We start from the raw sequence: 9,316 nt of genomic DNA, 5'->3' as shown, positions 1-9,316 counted from the left end.
GGAGGGTTTGGTGGTGTGTGTCGTTTTTAAGTTAAACGTATAACCCCCGGTCTAGTTCAGTCCGGCCCGAAACATTTTAAAACACCGGGCCAGAGTCGAACCAAATTTATTTTACTGATTATTGATACATATTAATTAAAATTTAAGACAAATTTATTTTACTGATTATTGATACATATTAATTAAAATTTAAGACAAATTTATTTTACTGATTATTGATACATATTATTTAAAATTTAAAATTATAAATAAATTATGTGTAAATACAATTTATTAAATCTTTATTTTTGAATTTATGTAACTAATTGTAGATAAATATAATAAAATATGAGATAAACGTCTCATTTTAAATATAAAAAATTTGAAATATAATTATTATAATCATTAGTTATAATAAAATACTTAATTTTTATCATTATAAAAATTATATTATTAAAAGATAAATAAATTATTTCGTTATCTATACTATATTATAAAGCATTTGACAAACCTCTTAAAAACCATTTTTTATGCACGAAGTACTGTATATTGATGTTTATTACTTAAAATTCAAGATTACAAGTAAATTTTGCATAAGTACAATTTATTAAAGCTTCATGTTTGAATTTGTGTAACTAACTGCGGATAAACATAAACAAACAGAAGATAAACATCTTATTTTAAAATATAAAAAATCTAAAATACAATTAGGATAATTATTGATTTCTAATAAAATAATTAATTATGATATTTATAAGAAAAATTATATTGTTAAATTATAAATAAATTATTTCGTTAATAAATTATAATAAAAAAATTAAATTAAAAAATTACACATAAATATGAATTTTAAATAGTTAATTTGATACTAATATATACTATATTATAAAACATTTGACAAAAACTTTTAAAAACCACTTTTATGCGTAAAGTACTGTTTATTAATGTATATTATTTAAAACTCAAAATTGCAACTAGATTGTGCGTAAGTACAACTTATTAAAGCTCCATATCTGAATTCGTGTAACTAACTGCAGATAAATATAATCAAATACTAGGTATGGTAATGGGGAGGGATCCCCGATTCCCATATTTGTTCTCATCCCCGTCCCTATCCCATCGGGGAATTTGATCACATTCTCATCCTCGTCTCCAATGGGGAACGGTGATCCCCAACAGGGAAACAGAGATTTTTTTTTCTTGTTTGTATAAGTTTTTTAAATCAAATATGTGAGACGCTATACAAGTTTAAATCTCATATTTTCCAATAAACATAAAATAAAATAAAAAAAACACAAAAAATATACATCACCATATAATAATTAATAAATCAAAAACCAAAAAAAGTAATTTTGATCTACAAAAATTAACATCACATTTACCAAAACATATTGAGTGATATCCAAAACCACATCTACTAATATTCAAATATATTGAAATAGAAATTACAATTTATCGATTTAATAGAAATAAATAATAATAATAATATGATTTTATTAATTAATATATATACGAGCACGAGGCAAGGCGGGGCGGGGAGGGGCGGGGAGTTCGATACCCGTCACCATCCCCGGTTTGAGCCAAATGGGGATCCCGTCCCCAACCGGGGCAGGTGGACCAGGTTTCCCGACGGGTCGAGGCTAATTCCCATGTATACTAACTATAGATAAATATAACTAAATAAATGATAAACATCTAATTTTAAATATAAAAAAGTCTAAAATATAATTAGGATAATCATTAAGTTCTAATCAAATACTTAATTATTATCTTCATAAAAATTATATTATTAAATCTGAATTAAATTATATAAAAAATTGAAATAGTTAGCTTAGTACTAATATCAATATATTTTAAAAACAAATTATGATATGTTCATGTTTATATTTTATTAAAAAATTTAAAACAATATCGTTTTTTTCTCAAAATCACATAAAATCGTATTATAACATCAACTGAGACAAAAAAAATAAAATAAAACATTAAAATCAAGATAAATCTCGCTTCATTACATAAACTAAAAATAAACATAAGAATGCATTTGTTTTTTATTCTACATGTAGAGGTCAAATCCTAGACAATACAAACCCCCCAACAAAAACAAATGATAAATAAATAAAAGTCTTTACGGCAGCCATAAAGAAAAGTTTCAGCGCCTCACTTTCTTCGATTCTTAAGGGTAGCGGAGTAGGTAACTTCATTTTTGAAGGGCTAAAAGTGTAAAATTAGAACACCTTTTTTTACTATAGACAATCACATGTGATACAATTATTTCATCACATATGATACTAAATCAGAGATGCGGACGATTTTCGATGCAATCTTGGTTGTGGGCCCGCCCTTACACCACTAAGCCCCTCACAAGTATTATCACATGTGATAAGGTGGTTGTTGATATGACACTATAATACATCAAGACCATCACATGAAATGCTAAATCATAGACGCATACAACCTTTGGTGTGGCCTAAGTCATAGAACACGTCGTCCGCACATCATAGGGTCCCCTCACGCATATTATCACATTTGATAAGGGTGTTCTCTTAAAATGGAGATGTTCTCGTTTGAACCTCCACCTATATAATCAAATAAGAACTAATTAGTTTGTGGTAACAGTGATGTCAAATCTCAACAACGAATCAATAGATAAATTAGAAATTTTTTTATTTTGGTAATTGTGAATTAAAATTTTAATGTAAGGACATTTTAGGTCTTTTTTTAATCTAAAATTAGTCTTTCAACCGGTTACCCGAGTACTTAAATGTTAAAAACTTTACATCTTAAATATCAATATGAAAGTTTTAAAAATACGTTACTCAAAATATAAATCAAGTTGAAGTATCAAAATTTGGTTACCCGGGAATTAATTGATTTGTTTTGGTGAACACGCATTTTCTAGAGATATGTTGGCAAGAGAGAACAAAGGTCGGTCAAGAGGGCAGAGGCATCAATCAGTGTTGTAATGTTTCTTTTTGGTAAAAGCCATTTTAAAAAGATATTCCAAGGTTCCACACATCCTAATATTGCATGATTACTGTAATATTGTTGACTGCTGATTTTGGTGGAAGGTTTTGTTATATATTGTTCTTGTTCTTGACTAATGAGGCCCCTTGTCCATTTCCATTCAGTCAAAGTGGGTTACCAAATTTCTCTCAAGTATATATATATATATATATATATATATATATATATATATATATATAAAGAGAGAGAGAGAGAGAGAGAGAGAGTGTGGGGGTGTGAGGTTCAAGAAAAACCTCCAAAAAATGAAAATTGAGGATTAAGAAACACCTTAATAACCATTCATTTGTACGATATGTACATTTGCATACAAGTCATTGAAGATGTTTCATGGTTTCTATCCAAGTGTGCATGTTATGTTATGCACATGTACATACTAGAAAAATTCCTTACTGAACGCACATGTGCATACGGTAAACATGGTTACTATGAAGTTCCTCAGTTTTTCAGTCAGGTTCAGGAAAAACCACAAAAAAAAAAATGAAAAACTGAGAAATACCGTAACATCCATTCATCTTGACAGTATTCACATGTACATACAAATAATTTGTGAGCAATTTGTCCGGTATGCACATGTATATAACATGAACACTTGCACAAAAACCAAGAAACAATTTCAATTACTTGTATGCACATGGACATGCCATCTAGGTGAATGATTACAAGAGTATTCCTCAGTTTCTACTCTTATATATTATTTTCAAACTCTTGTTGTCTTCATTGCTTTTCCCCAGGAAAAACATCAATCTCTTTGTCGAATGGTCCCAAATTGTAGAGCTTTCAAAGGGAACATGGTGGGTGGGGACCTTTCAAATGTCCTTTTCTCAGGGAACATGTTGGATCTTTCTTGAATAATATGGAGTCAACTATCAGACGACTACTCGTTATGGATACTTTCAATCGACTTGACTGGGGTTTCTTTAATTATTGTCTTCATGCGATCATTATCACGTGTATATGATGATTATATGTTATATAGCTTTCACTTTGATGTCTTCCAAGAAAGCCCCCATAGCTTCATGTATATATATATGTACATGTGTGATATGACCAACCACCTATTTCAACACATCGAAAACGAACCTTCTACTGCTTTTATAAAAACAGATATGACAGAAACCTCGAAGAAACTGAATGCAGGGCTTCCGCCTAGACGAGGTCTAATCAAGATACGTATATTTCATCTTATTGTCGAGATGGTTAAGGATATGCTGATTGGTCTACCCAAAAAACGAGCTATCTAACGTTCACTCGATACAGAATTACAGATCTGTCATAGAGGATTAGAGGGTACAAATTTTTCTTGAAATTCTATGCATTTTTCAAGATTCTAATTTGTCACCAACGTGACATTGGGTCTTTTGTTAGTAGTAGCTACGGATAGTAAGGTGATGAAGGTGCTTTGTAAGCGGCCATAGCTAATTCTTAATATAATGTCATGGAAATCTACTCTTTCTGATCGAAGAATGTAGACAGATAATTGATATTTACGTTACTTCTCTTGCTGTTTGAGTTGTTGTTTCACACTTTGTGACGATGAAAGGTTTCACGTTGTTTAAACTTTTCTTCAATGTCACCAAGCATTGTAAGCAATACGAATCTATGAGGGTTTAGCTTAGTTGTGATAGGCCTAGCCGTTTGCCACATGGTTATGAGCTTGGGTGAGCCTACGTTTGGATCTTGGTAGTGAGTTTTAACCGTCTGTGTATTTTATTTAATTCATCTTTTTATTCTCTTTTCAATAAAGAGATGATGTGTTTTCACGTATTTGATGACCATGTAGGGGACACAGGATTTTTATTCCTTCATGATAAGAAAGTTACAAAGCTCCATGTGTGTTGGGGCCTATTTGTAACTATATTGTTTCGGATTTGAGAATTTCAAGTGTATGGGGGTGTCCTAGACTTGAAGCATCAAGAAAATATTATGTTGGATACTTGGATCTGAGATTTCTGTTCTAATCTGGAATACATAACCAAACTAAGGGCCTGTTTGTTAGCAGCTTAATGAGCTTAACGGGACTTGCAACTTATTCGGTCAGCTATACATGACTGTTTGGTAGTGACTTAATGATACAAAAAGTGGCTTATTCAGTAAGCTTAAAGGGAGGAGCTTCATGCAGAAAAGCCATTTTTTTCCAAACCTGCCCCTCCCATTTAAAAAACACTCCTTCCATCTATGAATAAAACCCTCCCGAAAAAACTCTTCCCAATCTATACTTTATTCGTGCAAAACCTAATGGAAAACCAACAAACAGTCCCTAACCCAATATATCCCACAGAGAGGTGGGATCCAGAGAGGTGGGATGCATGCAGTACTTGACATCTACTCCAAAGAGTAGAACAGTTGTTTTCTTAAAAAAAATCCGATCATCGAAATAGCCTATATAAGAAAGAAGTCTGACCTGCGATTTTCCCATTAAATTTTGGAATGGAATTGGATGCTGTTTGATTTGGTGATGAGCAAGTCTTTCAAGACTGTATTCCACTAGTTAAAAAGGCAGTCACCACTTTAGAGGACAAACATACGCATGAATCTGCATAAGAAAAAGCAAGTATGCCACATTCATTTAATCTGGAGAACAGAGATGCCTTCATTTTGCACAATCATTTGCTTGTTGAAAACTATGAATATAACAATAAAGATGACCTATCGTCCGAAATGATTAAGTTATAGAAAAAAAACAGTTTTATTGATTATGCTTTTTAGTTTCAACACCACATATTATCAATAAGAATTGAAATAAGCCTTCAAACTTCAGCATCTCTTAAAAAACAAACAGCACCTAAGTGGAAGGTGAAAAGTAGTATACAACTTAGCAATTTACAACAACACTGCTTAACTAGCTGGTGATAAGTTTGTTCATAAACTAAAGATCATAAGGTGACATTTCTACATCAATTTTCTAGATGAAAACCGGTGCTAAATGCTGCCAGAAGTGGTACACTCACCTGGGTTACATGACACCCAGAATGCCGTGTTGACTATGTGTTCAACACGACAAGAACAGAATTCAATTTCATTCCAGATCCTACAAACCAAACACACCAAAGATTCAAAGCCTTCCGATTCCGAATCCTCCCAATTCCAAATTCTTGTACGAAATCCAGATCCCCCAAAACCGTTCCATCAAACCAAACGCCGCCCTAAGATCCAATTGGTTTTCACCAAACATTTTAATTTTACAGATCCTGTTTATATGTAGGATAAATCACCGTTGAGAGTTGAATGGCTACAACTAAGCATTTAAAAAGATCATCAAACTAAGAGCATCCACAACGGAGCCTTTTGGATAACTTATTTGAGAGCTTTTTGCCACATAAGATGGTGAAAAAGCTTCATATAAAAAAGGCACTTTTTGCTTGTAACTGCTCTAGCTCTTGATAAGCTTGTGTTGCTTGGCCACCTAACCTTGTGGGTCCCACTTCTTGAAAAACGCTCAAATAGAAAGCTTACCATTGTGGATCCTCTAATTGCCGCCACAACTAAAATCAAACCAAATGACACGGACCAGTAAATCCCACACAGAAGTAGGGTTTGGGGTTAGGATGTACCAAACCTTGCCTCTCTGAGCAGCCAGACCTGCATCTCTCTGTTCGATCTTTTTCCTTCTTCAATTGCATGAACAGTTTGAGAGTCATAGGAGTTGAAGCAGTTACTTATGCACGCTGATTACCACACAATAAATTTCATCAAATAAATTTACAGGCATGGAAATGAAAAAATCAATACACACACATGAAAGAGAGAGAGAGAGAACAATAGCAAGGTATGAGAATATGTGGAATCTCATTAGATTATTCTCCAACATATGGAGGAGAAATGGTCCAAGCATAGCTGATGCAGGACTTTTAACACATATGTATTGCCCCAAAGTGTTGAGTCCCTAGAGTTTGGCTCTAATATCATCTCATTAGATTACTCTCCAAAAAGCCCCTGGGAGAGAAGGGAGGTTCCAACACATATGAAAGAGAAATGGTCCAAATATAGCCGATGTGGGACTTTAACACATGGCATTTTGGTATCAAAATAACACTAAATCTTTAGTGAACTGGACTTAAAGAGAGGCCATGATCATAGCATGATGCAACTTTTAATACAATGGATGGATTTTTATGAAGAAAACCATTAATCACCTGGAGGAAGTGCATGCCTGTAATGGCAGTCTTTACCTCCATTTGGACATACCCAAAACCAACTGTATTGTTTCTTTTCCACTGCTTCCAGAAAGTGCTTACATCCCTGCAGTGACATAAGAAGTGAAGAAAACATCCACAAGATTCCGTGAGTAATAATAATAATTTGATGGGTAAATGCAAAAAGTTTCTCAGAAATGTTGAAATAAATAGATGTCATTAAATTTTAAAAATATTCTATCCCATAGTGGGCCACCAGATCCTACTTCCTTTTCCTCTAAAGAGGAAAAGAGATTCGAGAAAAAGATGGAATAAGAAGACGTGTTTCCAGAACGAATTAAGAAGCAAGTTTTTGTAGGACAGACTGTATTTAGGTATAAATTACAGTTTCTATGCTTTCTTTAACAAACAGGAAGAAACCCAAAGGGTTGGCTTTCTGTATATGCTGGGCCACTTGGTGCCTCATGAAGTTTTCGGTTTAGAGTCCGACTAGGTGGTATCAGTCGCTTATAACATCCCCCATGGACTAGTTAGGCCAAAGGGTTGGCTTTCTGTATATGCTGGGCCACTTGGTGCCTCATGAAGTTTTCGGTTTAGAGTCCGACTAGGTGGTATCAGTCGCTTATAACATCCCCCATGGACTAGTTAGGCCAAAGGGTTCCATGTCTAAGATATGTGGAACCTTATGCTAGTTACACCAAAAGGAGTGATGTAAGAGATGTGGAACCATATCAGATTATTCTCCAGAAGATCTGTTAGGAGATAAGGACGTTCCAACATGCATAGAGAAGAAAGAGGCATATAAGTTATCATCATTTGGAGAATAATCTCCATAAGATCTCTTAGAGAATGATTCATATGAATTTGAAGTTCCTGTTTTTGGAAATTTGCCGTTTTCAAAAGCTGCATATAAGTTATCATCATCATTTCCCACTTCCTCATTCCTCTCATGATGTTAAGCATCTGCTTCCGTAACTGTGCAAGTGCATGCTTTACCCAAAGCCAGGCATAAGAGATGACTCGAGTATAGGAACAAAAGCTTATTTTGTGTAATCACGATCGGGGATTTTGTCTAATCATGGAAGAGGATCAACAAAAGATAATGGAAAGACTTGCAATATCAGCAGGCTTGTTCTGCTTATATTACTTTCCCTTTGACGCGACAACCTTCTCCAAGGTAGCTTGATCCCAGTCCTCCATTGAATCTTTTCCATTTCAAGAAATTAAAATCCATCACAAACAGTACATAAATGCAGCAGTACTACATTAGGAGAAAGAGAACACATAAAGCTAAGGAGAAAAAGAAAAAGGCATTGTCACCATGATCATGCTGATCACTGTATAAATCAATCTTCTCTCCTTTTCTTTGGATATTCAAATCATGAGAGAACTTGCACTTAAAACCCTTTAAACAACAAGATTTAATCAAACACTAAATTTACAGACCCTAAAATATACTGGATTTATCACTTCATATGAATGGTGTTTCAACTGTTATAACCACACACACAGAGAAAAAGAAAACATATATTTTGAACCAACACTTTTACAACAGCAGCATCTGCAAGTTATGAAAACCGCACTCACAGATGCAAACAAGAAAACATCAAAATGAAAACCTAAACACGCAAGGAGTTCTTTCAAAACTGCAGCAAATACATTCAACCACAGGCCAAGAGTCCTTTGACCTATTAGCCCACTATCAACCCCAGCCAAGGACCCCTGACAAAGGAGGTTCAAGAATCAGGACCTTTAAGTGCAGTTGGCAGTTGTGTGTGTGAGTGATTTCCAAACCCAAAGAAAATGTGATTTGAGCTTCGGGTTCAAAAAATTAATTTCCACTTCAAATTTGGTTGAACTGTTAAACATACAAAAAATTATGGGTGTTAAGTTGCAACAAGAGTCACATCAATTTCAAATTGGAAAGAATTACAAGGACGACGTATGCACAGAAAAGCACAAAATATGCAGCCCTAAATATACAATACTTCTTCCTACACATGCAGGATACATTCATACAAACACAAAAAACATCATAATTAAAAAACTTAAAATGTAGAATTTCGCATGCATATCAATGTCATAATCCTAAATCATCGTATTTGAAAAACGAAAATGAAAAGAAATGAAATCCATACCAACTGGAACTTTGGGCTGGCTAACAGCAATCTTAAGCAGAT

At 33.7% G+C, this 9,316-nt stretch overlaps 1 long non-coding RNA gene across 2 annotated transcripts; it reads right to left on the bottom strand.

The window, feature by feature from the left end:
* Positions 1 to 5,297: 5,297 nt before the first annotated feature.
* On the bottom strand, positions 5,298 to 9,316 carry LOC112518876. 2 transcript variants are annotated; one of them, XR_003069873.1, is made up of 5 exons: positions 9,275 to 9,316; positions 7,137 to 7,242; positions 6,560 to 6,668; positions 5,952 to 6,191; positions 5,298 to 5,536 (listed from the first exon to the last, which is right to left on the bottom strand). It is a non-coding gene; the product is annotated as an uncharacterized LOC112518876 (long non-coding RNA). The 2 variants fall into 2 exon arrangements; XR_003069872.1 differs by having other exon boundaries at positions 6,560 to 7,242.

The sequence above is a fragment of the Cynara cardunculus genome (genome assembly GCF_001531365.2).
Source record: "Cynara cardunculus var. scolymus isolate 2C chromosome LG 10, CcrdV1, whole genome shotgun sequence".
Classification (NCBI taxonomy): domain Eukaryota; kingdom Viridiplantae; phylum Streptophyta; class Magnoliopsida; order Asterales; family Asteraceae; genus Cynara; species Cynara cardunculus.
The sequence above is the reverse complement of the archived record's forward strand: the minus strand, read 5'-3'. Positions and strand labels throughout refer to the sequence as shown.